Source organism: Macaca mulatta, chromosome 3 (assembly GCF_049350105.2).
Source record: "Macaca mulatta isolate MMU2019108-1 chromosome 3, T2T-MMU8v2.0, whole genome shotgun sequence".
Classification (NCBI taxonomy): Eukaryota; Metazoa; Chordata; class Mammalia; order Primates; family Cercopithecidae; genus Macaca; species Macaca mulatta.
In genome coordinates this window covers 4513451-4529130 of record NC_133408.1, presented here as the reverse complement: position 1 = coordinate 4529130, position 15680 = coordinate 4513451, and the positions used below count along the sequence as shown (strand labels likewise).

Below are 15680 nucleotides of genomic sequence, written 5' to 3'. Positions count from 1 at the left end.
AGGCAAACCGTGTGCTTTCCTACGCACTGGGGAATGTGTCGCCCTTTCCTTACATCTTGGAGACCGAAACCACCATCGGCACTTGTGGGTTCATTGTGGCAGTGATCAGTTAAGGTGGTCTTTCAAAGCACAGTTTGAAATGCAGACACTTGTGGGCATCCCCTAAGGCAGGTGCCCTTTATCTGGTGGCTGCGTTGGTCACCTAGGCCAGCAAGGCTCGCCTGGGCCGGAAGGTGTGTTCAAGTGAGGACAAGTAGCCCAGAGGCCACCCCGAAGCACCTGTGGACATCATGAGTCCTTGCTGGGGTCCTTACACCGAGGGAAGCCAGCGCCCAGGGTAAAGCTTCAGGTGCTAAGCACTCGCGCTGCCGCAGGCTGGGAGGCAGGTGAACATCCACTGTGCCGCCCAGGCCCTTGCCCACCCGGGCTCTGGAGCCTGAGGAGAAAGGCTGCGAGGCTCCCGCGGGCTTACATTCAAACGGGGCACACACAGAATGGGGGCCTTCGGCGCCGGGACGCCCGGGGCTACGGATGGTACAGCCCTCCCTCCCCGTCTGCTCGAGGCAGATGGTTTCGCCCGGCTCCACACACCTCTTCTGGGCAGCAACCAAACGCGCGGAGGAGGCGTGACGCGCGCTGAGGCCACGCCCCTACTGCATAGTCATAAGGCGGGAGGCTCTGCCTTCGGGGCGGGGCAGACAGCTCCTCGCGCTCGGGCGCGGCAGGTTGGGGGCAGGGCCTAGCTCCGGGTGCGGGCGGGGAAGGAGGCGGGGCCGGCCACGACCCGGTCCCCGCCCTCGCTCTCCTCCCCCAGGGCTTAGGCCCCGCCCCGCGCCCGCCGCCGCGCAGGGAGGGGCGGGGCCCGTCTCCGGCGGGCCCCGCCCCCTCTCTGAATATTGATGCGGCGCGCGTCGGCGTCGCCCTCCTCCCATTGAGCGAGGCTGTATCGCGTGGCCTAGCGTCGGCGTGACGGTTGGACGCGGGCGCGGCACTGCGGGTCCCGATTGCTGCAGCCGCTTGTCAGTGTGATGAAGATTGGCACCCAGGTAAGCTGTCACTCAACCGCTCCGCCGCCGCCGCCGCCGCTCTCGCCGCCGCCGTCCCTATCAATCACACCGGCCCGCGGCCGCCGCCCGCCGCCGCCGCTGCCGCCCGGGTCTGGAGGGCCGGCGCTGCCCCGGAGGGCCCGCACTTGACCCGCCGTCCGGGGCAGGGGGCGGGGAGGGGGCGCGGGTGGGGGAGGGGAGCGGGCACCCGCGGGGGAGGGGGCGCCTTCCGCCCAACCGGCGCGGGGACGCGCCCAGTTGGTTTTTCAGTGTGGGTTGAGGGACGCGGAAATTTCTGGAAGGCGCCGCCGCCGCCGCGCTGGGCCCGATCGAAGCGCGCGCTCCTAACCGTCCCTTTCGGAGTGCGGCGCGCGCCCCGGCGCGGGGCGGGGGCGGGGGCGCGCGGAGCCCGGCGCGGGCGGGGCGGCGGGCGTGAGGGCCGGGGGCGCGCGGCGGGGCGGGGCCGGGGCGGGCGGCGCGCGTGGGGCCGGTCGGGTCCGCGGCCTCGCGGGGTCTTCCGGGCCGGCGGGGCTGCTCGAAGGGTGTGGGGTGCGCGGCGGCGCAGGCGGGAAGATGGCGGCCGCGACCCCGGCCCCGGCCTCAGCTGTGGCGAACGCGTGGGTCGGGGTCCTGGGGGCTGTGGGCGCGATGGGGCTCGCTCCCTCAGCGGGGCACCGGCGCGGGAGCAGCCCAGGTCCGCGCGCTGACGGCAGTGTTTGGGGCCGGGTGCTGGGGAAGCGGTTCTGGCATCCCGGGAATCGGTGGGAAGAGCCGCTTCTGTCACACGGGTCGTGGAAATAGATGACAGAAAGTGCCCGGCAGGGGTTGGGCGCCCTGTGGGTTTGCACCTTCCTTGTGAGGGAAATCGTGTCACTGAACGAAGAATGAAGAAATGCGGAGTCTGCTTTATGTCATCCTAGTGGCTCTCGAAATGCCTTATTTGGACAGCGGCTCTGCGACCGGACCAGTTAGGGCCTCCGTTCCGATGGCGGATTCCTGACGGGAGGCCCGAGGGTCCGGGAATGGCGGCCCCCTGAGGTCGGGCCGGGGCAGGCCGGGCTGAGTGCGACGGGGGGGCTGCAGCCCTGGGGGGTGCTCCACCTGTGTGAGGGGTTCTCCTCCAACTCTTTAGAAAGAGTTTGCTTTTCAAAACAGTAGATGCTTTTTCCTTAGGAAGTGGGTACTTTCCGCTTCAGGATGAAAGAAGCTCCCAGCTTTAGTTAGGTCTACTTTCATGATTTTTCCTGGCATAGTGAACAATAGGCTTTCTCTAAACAGAAAGAAGAATCGAGGTGAAATGTGAACCTCTTTGCCAGTGTAGTTATTGGTGATGCTCTTGCATTTAGTCATAGATTAATTTGGAAGATGGCAGGCTGACGGAAATGAGGCTTTCATCACTCTGCTTAATTTACTTAGAGTGATTTGGGAATCCTCTCTTTGTATACAGGCATACCTCAGATAATTCGAGTTCTAATCCAGACCACCGCAGTAAAGCAAGTATTGCGGTAAAGCAAGTGACACAACACAGTTTTAAGTTTTTCAGTGCATATAAAAGTTGTAATTATGCTATACTATTTAAAGTGTGCAATAGCAAGCATTATATCTATAAAAATGTGCTTACCTTAATTAAAAAATACTTTAGTACTAAAAATACTAATGATCATCTGAGCCTTCAGTGAGTCCTGCTCGTTTTGTACTTGGACAATCTTGCCTCATTGTGGATGGCTGCTGACTGATCAGGGTGGTGGTGGCTGTGTCAGTTACTTAAAATAAGGCAGCAGTGAAGCTTGCTGCATTGATGGACTCTTCCTTTCATGAAAGACTTCTTTGTAGCATGTGATGCTGTTTTGATAGCTTTTTAACCACAGTGGAAATTCTTTCAAAGTTGGAGGCTATTGTCAGACTCTGCCACTGCTATCCACTAAGTTGATGTGATATTCCACGTTTTGTTGTCATTTCCACAATGTGCACAGCATCTTCACTAGAAATAGCTTCCATCTCAAGAAACCACTTTCTTTGCTCATCCATAAGAAGCAACTCTTCATTATTTCTACCACATCTGCAGTTCCTTCCTCCACTGAAGTCTTGAACTCCTCCAAGTCATTACAAGGGTTAGAATCAGCTTCTTCCAAACTCCTGTTAGTGTTGATATTTAACCTCCTTCCATGAATCTTGAATGGCATCTAGAATGGCGGATTCTTTCCAGAAGGTTTTCAGTTTACTTTGCCCAGATTCATCAGAGGAATCACTACCACAGCTATAGCCTTACAAAATGTATTTCTTAAATAATTAAGACTTGAAAGTCGAGATTACTCCTTGGATCCATAGCTGCAGAATGGATGTGGTGTTAGCAGACATGAAGACGGCGTTCATTTCCTTGCGTACATCTCCATCAGAGCCCTTGGGTGACTAGGTACATTGTCAGTGAGCAGTAATATTTTGAAAGAAATCTTTTTCTGAGCAGTGGATCTCAACAGTGGGCTTAAAATATTCAGTAATGTGTTATTCCATTTCTAGAGCACAGGCAAGAGTAGATTTAACATAATTCTTCAGGACCCTAGGATTTTCAGAATGGTCAAAGACCGTTGGCTTCAGCTTAAAGTCACCAGTGACATTTGCCCCTAACAAGAGAACCAGTTTGCCCTTTGAAGCTAAGCATTGAGTTCTCTCTAGGTATGAAAGTCCTAGGTGTCATCTTCTTCCAACGGAAGACTGTTTTGTCTCTATTGAAAATCTGAGGCCGGGCGCGGTGGCTCAAGCCTGTAATCCCAGCACTTTGGGAGGCCGAGGCGGGCGGATCACAAGGTCAGGAGATCGAGACCACAGTGAAACCCTGTCTCTACTAAAAATACAAAAAAAAAATTAGCCGGGCGCGGTGGCGGGCGTCTGTAGTCCCAGCTACTCAGGAGGCTGAGGCAGGAGAATGGCGGGAACCCGGGAGGCGGAGCTTGCAGTGAGCCGAGATCGTGCCACTGCACTCCAGCCTGGGCAACAGCGTGAGACTCCGTCTCAAAAAAAAAAAAAAAAAAAGAAAATCTGCTTTTCCGTCTAGCTGCGTTCATCAGTGATCTTAGCTAGACCTGGATAACCTGGTGTTGCTTTTCTGTTAGTTAGCACTTGCTGCTTTACCTGGTACATTTGTGTTACAGGGACAACTTTCCTTAAACCTCATGAACCAGCCTCTGCTGCTTCCAAGTTTTCTTTTCTTTTTTTTTTTTTTTGAGATGGAGTTTTACTCTTGTAGCCCAAGCTGGAGTGCAATGGTGTGATCTCGGCTCACTGCAACCTCCGCCTTCCGGGTTCAAGCGATTCTCCTGCCTCAGCCTCTGTAGTAGCTGGGAGTACAGGCGGCCACCACCACATCCAGCTAATTTTTTGTATTTTTAATAGAGATGGGGTTTCACTATGTTAGGCTAGGTTCGAACTCCTGACCTCAGGTGATCCACCTGCCTCAGCCTTCCGAGGTGCTGGGATTACAGGGGTGAGCCACGGTGCCTGGCTCCAACTTTTCTTCTGCATCTTCTTCACCTCTGTCAGCCTTCATAAAATTGAAGAAAATTTGGGCTTGGTTCTGGATTAGGCTTCAGTTTAAGGGAATGTTGTGGCTGGTTTGATCTATCCAGACCACTCATACTTTCCCCATATCACCAATAAGGCTGTTTCACTTTCTTTTTTTTTTTTTTTTTTTTTGAGACAGAGTCTCGCTGTGTCTCCCAGGCTGGAGTGCAGTGGCGTGATCTCGGCTCACTGCAAGCTCCGCCTCCCGGGTTCACGCCATTCTCCCGCCTCAGCCTCCCAAGTAGCTGGGACTACAGGCGCCCGCCACCGTGCCCGGCTAATTTTTTGTATTTTTAGTAGAGACGGGGTTTCACCATGTTAGCCAGGATAGTCTCGATCTTCTCACCTTGTGATCCACCCGCCTCGGCCTCCCAAAGTGCTGGGATTACAGGCTTGAGCCACCGCGCCCGGCCTGTTTCACTTTCTTTCCCTCCCTCCCTCTCTTTCTTTCTTTGAGGCTGTTGCCTAGGTTGGAGTGCAGTGGTATGATCATGGCTCACTGCAACCTCTGCCTCCTGGGTGCAAGCAATTCTGCTGCCTCAGCCTCCTGAGTAGCTGGGATAACAGGTGTGCAGCATGTGTCCAGCTGATGTTTGTGTTATTAGAGGTACGGTTTCACCATGTGGCCAGGCTGGTCTCAAACTCCTAACCTCAAGTGATCCGCCCGCCTTGGCCTCCCAAAGTGTTGGGATTACAGGTGTGAGCCACTGGACCCAACCGTTTTCTTATTCATGTGTTCACTGGAGTAGCACTTTTAATGGCCTTTAAGAACTTTTCCTTTGTTCTGAGAGGTGATTTAAAATTTCAGAAATTTGTGTATATATATATTTTTAATTTCAAAAATTGAAAAGAAACTTGTACTTTGCATTTACAGCGTGGCTAGCCTTTGTTTTTCTTCTCTTTTCTTTCCTTTTTTTTTTTTTTTTTTTTTTTGAGATGGAGTCTTGCTCTGTCACCCAGGCTGGAGTACAGTGGCGCGATACTGACTCACTGCAACCTCTGCCTCCTTGGTTCAAGAGATTCCTCTGCCTTAGTCTACCAAGTAGTTGGGACTACAGGCGTGAGCCACCACATCTGGCTAATTTTTGTATTTTTAGTAGAGACAGGGTTTCACTGTATTGGCCAGGCTGGTCTTGAACTTCTGACCTCAAATGATCCACCTGCCTTGGCCTCCCAGAGTGCTGGGATTACAGGCATGAGCCACCGCACCCAGCCCTTTTTTGTTTTTTTTAAAGAGATGAAATCTCCCTAGGTTGTCCAGGCGGGTCTCAAACTCCTGGCCTCAAGTGGTCCTTCTGCCTCAGCCTCAGGGATGATCCACTGTGCCTGGCCTTGGCTAACTATGGTTTTGAGAGATAGGGTCTCATTCTATTGCTCAGGCAGGGATGCAGTGGTGAGATCATAACTCACTGCACTCTTGACCTCTTGGGCTAAAGTGGTTCTCCCACCTCAGCCTGCTGAATAACTGGGACTGCAGGGATGTGTCACCATGCCCAGCTAATTTTGAAAAATTTCTGTAGAAGTGAGGTCTCATTATGTTGTCTCGGGTATCTCTTAAGTTCCTTTCCAGAATGGTGAATCCTTTCAAGCAGCCTTCCTGCCTTGTCCTTCCAGAGTGTTGGGATTACCCGTATGAACCACTGTTCCTGACCTGGCTAACTTTTTGATTCAAGAGGCCTAGCTTTTGGCCCATCTTGGTTTTTGGCATGGCTTTTCTTTTTTTTTTCTTTTTTTTTTTTTTTTTTTGAGACGGAGTCTCGCTCTGTCGCCCAGGCTGGAGTGCAGTGGCGCAATCTCGGCTCACTGCAAGCTCCGCCTCCCGGGTTCACGCCATTCTCCGGCCTCAGCCTCCCGAGTAGTTGGGACTACAGGCGCCCGCCACTGCGCCCGGCTAATTTTTTCTATTTTTAGTAGAGACGGAGTTTCACCATGGTTTCGATCTCCTGACCTTGTGATCCGCCCGCCTCGGCCTTCCAAAGTGCTGGGATTACAGGCGTGAGCCACCGCGCCCGGCCTTCTTTTTTTTTTCTAGATGAAGTTTTGCTCTTGCTGCCCAGGCTGGAGTTCAATGGCATGATCTCAGCTCACCGTAACCTCTGTCTCCCGGGTTCAAACGATTCTCCTGCCTCAGCCTCCCGAGTACCTGGGATTATAGGCATGTGCCACCATGCCAGACTAATTTTTTTGTATTTTTAGTAGAGCGGGATTTCTCCATGTTGGTCAGGCTGGTCTCAAACACTGGACCTCAGGTGAGCCGCCTGCCTCAGCCTCCCAAAGTGCTGGGATTACAGGTGTGAGCCACTGTGTCTGGTGACGTGACTGACCCCTTTTTTTTTTTTTTTTTGAGTGAGAGTCTCACTCTGTCGCCCAGGCTGGAGTGGAGTTGCATGATCTCGGCTCACTGCAACCTTCGCCTCCCAGGTTCGAGCGATTCTCCTGTCTCAGCCTCCTGAGTAGCTGGGACTACAGGCACGCGCCACCATGCCCAGCTAACTTTTGGGTTTTTTTTTTTAATAGAGACAGGGTTTCACCATGTTGACCTGGCTGGTCTCGAACTCCTGACATTACGTGATCCACCCGCCTCGACCTCCCAAAGTCCTGGGATTACAGGCATGAGCCACTGCACCCTGCCTGGCGACATGACTTTCTAACCAAGCTGGGTTTTGATTTTAAGTGGGAGATGGTGTTTCTCTTCCTTTCACCTGAACACTTAGAGGCCATTGTAAGGTTATTAATTGGCCTAATTTCAATATTGTGGTGTCTGACAGAATGGGGGGCCCACGGAGAGGGAGAGAGATGGGCAGAACAGCCGGTCAGCAGAGCAGTCAGAACACACAGCATTTATCCATTAAGTTCGCTAATAGGGGTTCGTGACACGCCAATAAAATTACAGTGGGAACATCAAAGATCACTGATCACAGATCCCCGTAACACACATAAAAATGACAAAGTTTGAAATGCTGAAGAATTACCAAAATGTAACACACAAAGGGAGCTCCTGTTTTTGGAAAATTGGCACCATTAGGCTTGCTTTCTCCATACAGGGTTGCCACACTTCAACTTGTGAAAAACATAATGTCTGCTGAGTGCAATAAAGCAAAACACAATAAAATGTAAAACGAGGTGCTTATAGTCTGTTGAATCTAAAATACAGCAGTGTGTTACCGCTAAAGATGCTCCCGATGCCTCCTGGCACGGTGCTTTCTTACCCCGTCAGTGAAGGATGCTTTTCACTTCAGACATTTAAAAGTGTGCCTTAGAATTGATGAAACATGGTCAGTGAAGTAGGACTTGTTTCAAAGATTAACATTTGTGCTTATGATCTGAGTGTCAGCAGGTTCTGTGGTAATGATACTGAGTACAACGCATTTTGTTAGGATTCCTGTACTCTAGTTTAGATGTAGTTAACGTTTCTCAGGTGGTAACTTTAGAAAAGCACTACTTGTAAGGCCAGGTGCGGTGGCTCACACCTGTAATCCTAGTACTTTGGGAGGCTGAGGTGGGTGGATTGCCTGAAGTCAGGAGTTCGAGACCAGCCTGGCCAGCATGGTGCAACCCGTCTCTACTAAAAATACAGAATTAGCTGGGTGTGATGGCGGGTGCCTGTATTCCCAGCTACTCAGGAGGCTGAGGCAGGAGAATCGCTTGAACCCAGGAGGTGGAGGTTACAGTGAGCTGAGATCACGCCAGTGCACTTCAGGCTGGGCGACAGAGCAAGACTCCATGTCGGAAAAAAGAAAAAAAAATTACTACTTGTAAATAGCTGAAATAGAAAGGTGCTACTTATGAGAAGTAACATTCTATTTGCAGTTTACACTTTTGTTGCAAATTGTTAAAACTGTCTGAAACTGTTTAGAAGGACAGCCTGAAACTGCTAAAGTGATGCAAAGTGTAGACTCTGGTGGGGGGAGGGGGTGTCTTAAATTTTCATGTCTGCTTGGCCTCTGGGGGCCTCTTAACAGCATTTTAAAGGAAATAAATAGATTAAGAAGAGAACAAACCATTTTGAAATACAGTTATCAAAATATTATATTGAACCAAATTGGTGATAGTCCCATTTATTAGTTAAGTAACCGGATTGAGCAGTGGCTCTGGTAATTCCTTTGGGAGTAGTGATGAGATTTCTGTGACACTCTAATGCTTTGGAAAATACCTGTTGCTGTTTCTGTTAAGACTCCAGGGCTTATTGTCTGCCTTTATAATTGAAGGAGTGCTAAATTTCAGCTAGAAGTTTTTGCCTTTTATCATTCATGTTCACAAATACCAAGTTGATTTACTCTCAGCCTATCCATTTGTAGGAATATATGTGTATCCTTTCTTTACTTCCTCAAATGGTTATATTGATGACAAAAGAGACAAGAAAATAAAAACAGCAGAGAGGCCGGGCGCAGTGGCTCAAGCCTGTAATCCCAGCACTTTGGGAGGCCGAGACGGGCGGATCACGAGGTCAGGAGTTCGAGACCATCCTGGCTAACACGGTGAAACCCCGTCTCTACTAAAAAATACAAAAAACTAGCCGGGCGAGGTGGCGGGCGCCTGTAGTCCCGGCTACTCGGGAGGCTGAGGCAGGAGAATGGCGTAAACCCGGGAGGCAGAGCTTGCAGTGAGCTGAGATCCGGCCACTGCACTCCAGCCTGGGCGACAGAGCGAGACTCCGTCTCAAAAAAAAAAAAAAAAAAAAAAAAAAAAAACAGCAGAGAGGGGAACCCAAAGCCTAACTGTGCGTCCTTAGGGGTGAGGGTGAAGGAAGTGGCCGCAAGCCCTGGAAAGTTGCATCTTGCATCCATGTGCAGCACTGAGTGGATACCTGATGGTTCTGTCTTGTGTACACTGTTCAGGAGGACATGTAGAGTGGACATAACACATAGAAAAAGGTCAGTCTGGAAATTGTTAGCAGAAGCACTCAAGGGCTGAGAGGCACGGTCCTTGGTGGAAAGAGCCAGCAGGCCCGCTGCTGGCAGTGCCCTGCTCATGAGAGTGTGCAAGTCTGGAGTCTGGCCTGTTCCTGGCCTTGGCAGATGGTAGCTCCTTGTTTTGGATTGTTAGCCCCTGCCAGTTTAGTTACTGTTTCTGGAAAATTCACATCGAAGGCAGTGTGGTAATTCAGTCAGTGTGTTGTCTGGCGTGTGGTATAAAACTCCTGTTTAAAGCTCTGGTTCTGAGGCTATGCCTCAGGGACTGGAGAAGGGGACAGAGCAGCTTACTTTATTTTATTATTTATTTTATTTAATATTAATTTTATTTTATTTTGAGATAGAACCTCACTTTTTCACCCAGGCTGGAGTGCAGTGGTGCGATCTCTGCTCACTGCAGCCGGGAGCTTCTGGGCTCAAGTGATCTTCCCGCCACAGCCCCCAAAGTAGCTGGGACTACAGGCACATGCCACCACACCCAGCTGTGATTGACACTGGAGTGATTGGCTGTTTTAGTCGGATTCTCAGGGTGGCAGGGAGCAGGCTGACTTCAAGTTGGGTGGGCGGTGGAACAGGTGGTTCAGGATCATGCAGGCATAAAGAAAACAGGAATCTGTGGGATCCTTGGGATCACTGTATTGTTGCGGGGCCTCTGGGCAAATGGAACCATGGTTTGAACTCTGGCAGGATCCAGTTGTGCACCAGGGCTCTTGGCCTTCCGCTTCAATTAGGTGGTTGCCCTCCACTGTCTGTTCCGTCTGTACACTCCCCTACAGCGGAGGCCCACCCAGTCTTACCTGCCCTGTACTCTCCCTTTCCCAGCACCCACCTCAGAGAGAGTGCCTGAGCTCTTTCCCTTCACACCACCTCCCAGACACTGACCTTTGGGCTGGGGGCTGGCCTTGGGTGTTGCGGGGCTGCCTGGTCCAGGGAGTGGTGCTTGGGAGGAGTGAGCTTCTACCACCTGCACAAGGAAGGCCCCCTTTGGGCAGGGCCTGCCAGTGGGGTTGGATCACTCAGAAGGGGCTGTGGATTGGTAGGTACTATGATCGCAGTTTCCAAAACATAATGCTTGAGTGAGAGCATGTGTTTTGTTACATGTTCTCTCAGACATTTTATGAAGGTTTGTACATTTTTTTGTATTAAAAATGTTAAGAATTTAACTTGACAAGTAAAAGGAGCATAAGGCCGGGTGTGGTGGCTCATGCCTGTAATCCCAACACTTTGGGAGGCCAAGGTGGGTGGATCACCTGAGGTCAGGAGTTTGAGTACAGTCTGAACAGCATGGAGAAACCCTGTCTCTACTAAAAATTCAAAAAATTAGCTGGGTGTGGTGGTGCATGCCTGTAATCCCAGCTATTCAGGAGGCTGAGGCAGGAGAAGCACTTGAACCTGGGAGGTGGAGGTTACAGTGAGCTGAGATTGCACCACTGCACTCCAGCCTGGGCAACAAGAGCAAAACTCCATCTCAGGGGGGGAAAAAAGTATAATAAACATTAGATTGCTAAACTTTACCTTCTTCTAATTTTTGTTACGTATTTGAGCATATGTACTATTTTTTCCCCCCGAAACGGCGGCTTGCTCTGTCACTCAGGCTGGAGTGCAGTGGCGCAATCTCAGCTCCCTGCAACCTCTGCCTCCTGGGTTCAAGCAATTCTCCTGCCTCAGCCTACTGAGTAGCTGGGATTACAGGTGCCCACCACCACGCCTGGCTAATTTTTGTATTTTTAGTAGAGATGGAATTTTAACCATGTTGGCCAGGCTGGTCTCGAACTCCTGACCACAGATGATCTGCCCGCCTTTGCCTTTCAAAGTTCTGGGATTACAGGCATGAACCACTGTGCCTGGCCCTTTTTTCCCAATTTTTGTTATGGTAAAATACACATAACAAAATTTACCATCTTAACCATTTTCAGTGTGCAGTTCAGTGGTAGTAAGTTCATTCATACTGTTGTACAGCCATCACCACCATGTCTCCAGAACCCTTCATCTTGTAAAACTGAAATTCTATACCCTTTAAACACTGCCTCCCCATTTCCCCTCCCTAAAGCCCCTGGCAAGCACCATTGTATTTCCTGTCTCTGAATTTCACTACTGCAGGGACTTCATATAAGTGGAATTATGTAGTATTTGTGTTTTTGTGACCAGCTTAGCTTATTTACCTAATGTCCTTAAGGTTCATCCATGTTGTAGCATATGTCAATTTCCTTCCTTTTTAAGGCTGAATAATACTTCGTTGTATGGATATACTGAATTTTGTTTATCCACCCCTCAATGGACACTTGAGTTCCTTCCACCTTTTGGCTATTTTGAATAATAAAACTGTGAACATGAATGTGTAAATACTTCTCCAAGATCCTACTTTAATTTTTTTTGGATATAGATCTAGAAGTGGGATTGCTGGATCATACTAGAATTCTGTTTTTAATTTTTTAGGGAACCTCCGTCTGATTTTTCACAACAGCTGTACTGTTTTCTTTTTTTTTTTTTTTTTGAGACGGAGTCTCGCTGTGTCTCCCAGGCTGGAGTGCAGTGGCGTGATCTCGGCTCACTGCAAGCTCCGCCTCCCGGGTTCACGCCATTCTCCCGCCTCAGCCTCCCAAGTAGCTGAGACTACAGGCGCCCGCCACCACGCCTGGCTAGTTTTTTGTATTTTTTTTTAGTAGAGACGGGGTTTCACCATGTTAGCCAGGATAGCCTCGATCTCCTGACCTCGTGATCCACCCGCCTCGGCCTCCCAAAGTGCTGGGATTACAGGCTTGAGCCACCGCGCCCGGCCAGCTGTACTGTTTTCTATTCCTTTTAATTTATTTTTTCTTTTTCTTTTTTTTTTTTTTTTGAGACGGAGTCTCGCTCTGTCGCCCAGGCTGGAGTACAGTGGCCGGATCTCAGCTCACTGCAAGCTCCGCCTCCCGGGTTTACGCCATTCTCCTGCCTCAGCCTCCGGAATAGCTGGGACTACAGGCGCCCGCCACCTCGCCCGGCTAGTTTTTTGTATTTTTTTAGTAGAGACGGGGTTTCACGGTGTTAGCCAGGATGGTCTCGATCTCCTGACCTCGTGATCCGCCCGTCTTGGCCTCCCAAAGTGCTTGAGGATTACAGGCTTGAGCCACCGCGCCCGGCCTTATTTTTTATTTTTCTAAGGACCCAGTAAGGAAGGAGTATCAGTTTACATTCCTACCAACAGTACCAAGGTTCCGGTTTCTCCACATCTTCGCCAACACTTATTTTCTTATTTGTTGTTGCTGCTTTTTTTTTTTTTTTTTTTGAGACGGAGTCTCGCTCTGTCGCCCAGGCTGGAGTGCAGTGGCGCGATCTCGGCTCACTGCAAACTCCGCCTCCCGGGTTCACGCCATTCTCCTGCCTCAGCCTCCCGAGTAGCTGGGACTACAGGCGCCCACAACCGCGCCCGGCTAATTTTTTGTATTTTTAGTAGAGACGGGGTTTCACCGTGGTCTCGATCTCCTGACCTTGTGATCCGCCCGCCTCGGCCTCCCAAAGTGCTGGGATTACAGGCGTGAGCCACCGCGCCCGGCCCTGTTGTTGCTTTTTTTAATAGTAGTCATCCTAATGGATATGAGGTGGTATCTTACTGTCATTTTGATTTGCCTTTCTCTAATAGTTAGTGATGTTGAGCATCTTTTCACATGTTCGTCAGCCATTTATGTGTCTTTGGAGAAATATCTCTTCAAGGCCTTTGCCCATTTTTGAATTGGGTTTCTCACATGCATACGTGTGTGTGTGTGTGTGTGTGTGTGTGTGTGTGTGTGTGTGTGTGTATATGTGTTTTAAAGAGACGGTCCCACTATGTTGTCCAGGCTGATCTCCAACTCCTGGGCTCAAGTAAGTAATCCAGTAATCCTCCTGCCTCAGCCTCCCAAGGAGCTGGGACTTAAAGACATGTGCCCCTGTGCCTGGCTCTGTTCATACATTTTTACATATTTATTAAGCTATTTTGTGTTATGTTTTTAGTTGGCATTTTAATTTATTTTTAAAACATTTATTGCTGGGCGCGGTGGCTCAAGCCTGTAATCCCAGCACTTTGGGAGGCCGAGACGGGTGGATCATGAGGTCAGGAGATCAAGACCATCCTGGCTAACATGGTGAAACCCCGTCTCTACTAAAAAATGCAAAAAACTAGCCGGGCGGGGTGGTGAGCGCCTGTAGTCCCAGCTACTTGGAGGCCGAGGCCGGAGAATGGCGTGAACCCGGGAGGCGGAGCTTGCAGTGAGCTGAGATCCGGCCGCTGCGCTCCAGCCTGGGCCGCGACAGAGTGAAAAAACATTTATATAATCCACACATTTCTTGTTTTAAAAATTTAAGATCTCATACACTTTTTTGATTCCAGTTTTGTTTGTTTGTTTGTTTTGTTTTGTTTTTTGAGACGGAGTTTCGCTCTTGTTGCTCAGGCTAGAGTGCAATGGCACGATCTTGGCTCACCACAACCTCCACCTCCCGGATTCAAGCAATTCTCCTGCCTCAGCTTCCCGAGTAGCTGGGATTACAGGCATGCGCCACCCCGCCTGGCTAATTTTGTATTTTTAGTAGAGACAGGGTCTCTCCATGTTGGTCAGGCTGGTCTCAAACTCCTGACCTCAGGTGATCTGTTTGCCTCAGCCTCCTAAAGTGCTGGGATTATAGGCGTGAGCCACCGCGCCCGGCCAATTTCAGTTTTTTGTATTATTTTACGGCCATGCCTGATGTTGTGGAGCCTTTTGAGTATTTAGGTTTTGCTGCTTTCTGTGTTTTGCCATCTGAAAGCTGGAGTCCCTCTGACCCACCAAGCTTAGTGCTGACGGAGAGTGGAGGAAAGGGGTGGCTGCTGTGCAGGGAGTGCAGGTGCATTTCCACAGTGCTGTGTGCCCAGTGCAGGCAGTGCCTGAGAGAGAGGCTGTCTGTGGAAAAGGGGTCCTTGCCTCCAAGGATCAGGGTTCCTCATTTTCTTTTTCTTTCTTTCTTTTTTTTTGAGATGGAGTCTCACTCGCTCTATCGCCCAGGCTGGAGTGCAATGGTGCGATCTCGGCTAACTGCAACCTCTGCCTCCTGGGTTCGAGCAATTCTCCTGCCTAAGCTTCCTGAGTAGCTGGGATTACAGGCGTGCACCACCACGCCCGGCTGATTTTTGTACTTTCAGTAGAGATGGGTTTCACCATGTTGGCCAGGCTGATCTCGAACTCCTCACCTCAGGTGATCCACCCGCCTCAGCCTCCCAAAGTGCTGGGATTACAGGTGTGAGCCACTGGGCCCAGCCCCTTCTTTTCTTTTCTTTTCTTTTTTTTTTTGAGATGGAATCTCACTCTGTCACCCAGGTTGGAGTGCAGGGGTGTGATCTCAGCTCACTGCAATCTCCACCTCCTGGGTTCAAGTGATTCTCCAACCTCAGCCTCCGGAGTAGCTGGGATTACAGGTGCAAGGCACCACACCCGGCTCATTTTTGTATTTTTAGTAGAGATGGGGTTTTGCCACATTGGCCAGGCTGGTCTCGAACTCCTGATCTCAAAAAAGCTGCCTACCTCGGCTTCCCACAATGCTGGGATTACAGGCGTGAGCCACTGTGTCCGGCTGGGGTCTTAAAGCTTTGATGTGAATTTAAATTTACCAGTTGTGACAGACCATCCAGCTCAGAGTCTATTAAAACAAATTGCAGGCTGGGCGTGGTGGCTCACACCTGTAATCCTAGCACTTTGGGAGACTGAGGCAGGTGGATGACTTGAGACCAAGAGTTTGAGACCAGCCTGGTCAACATGGCAAAACCCCATCTCTCCTAAAAATACAAAAAATTAGCCGGGCGTGGTGGCGGGTGCCTGTAATTACAGCTACTCAGGAGACTGAGGCAAGAGAATTGCTTGAACCCAGGAGGTGTAGATTGCAGTGAGCCAAAATCGTGCCATTGCAGTCCAGCCTGGGCAACAGGTGAGGCTCTGTCTCAGGGGAAAAAAAAAAAAAAATTTGCAAAACCATTAAAATGTAAAATGCCTTTGATACTAGAATTTTGTCATGTCTTTAGGGGACATATGTGGACCTTTGGGTTAGAAATACTTTTTGATACAGATTTTAACAGGATTTATGATCTATGATTGTATTTGAATATTACACTTCAAATGATACCTCCTCAAACCTTGTTTGTGCCAGGTGCGGTGGCTCATGCCTGTAATCCCAGCAC

The 15680-nt window shown here is 50.2% G+C and overlaps 1 protein-coding gene and 2 long non-coding RNA genes across 7 annotated transcripts in view; 1 reads left to right on the top strand and 2 right to left on the bottom strand.

Annotated features, from left to right (window-relative positions):
* The window catches only part of LOC144339617 (uncharacterized), a 37071-nt gene that overhangs the window by 17474 nt on the left and 3917 nt on the right, over nt 1-15680 (bottom strand). The gene's annotated exons all lie outside the window — the stretch shown is intronic.
* Nucleotides 871-15680, top strand: part of PKNOX1 (PBX/knotted 1 homeobox 1) — a 72684-nt gene continuing 57874 nt past the window's right edge. Inside the window, exon 1 of one of the 5 annotated variants that reach the window (XM_015132797.3) lies at nt 871-1046. The gene's annotated coding sequence lies outside the window, so the exon portion shown is untranslated. 5 annotated transcript variants of the gene reach the window in all.
* LOC144339618 (uncharacterized) lies at nt 5513-15466 on the bottom strand. The gene is made up of 4 exons (XR_013414864.1): nt 15253-15466; nt 14230-14901; nt 8138-8469; nt 5513-5848 (listed from the first exon to the last, which is right to left on the bottom strand). It is a non-coding gene; the product is annotated as an uncharacterized LOC144339618 (long non-coding RNA).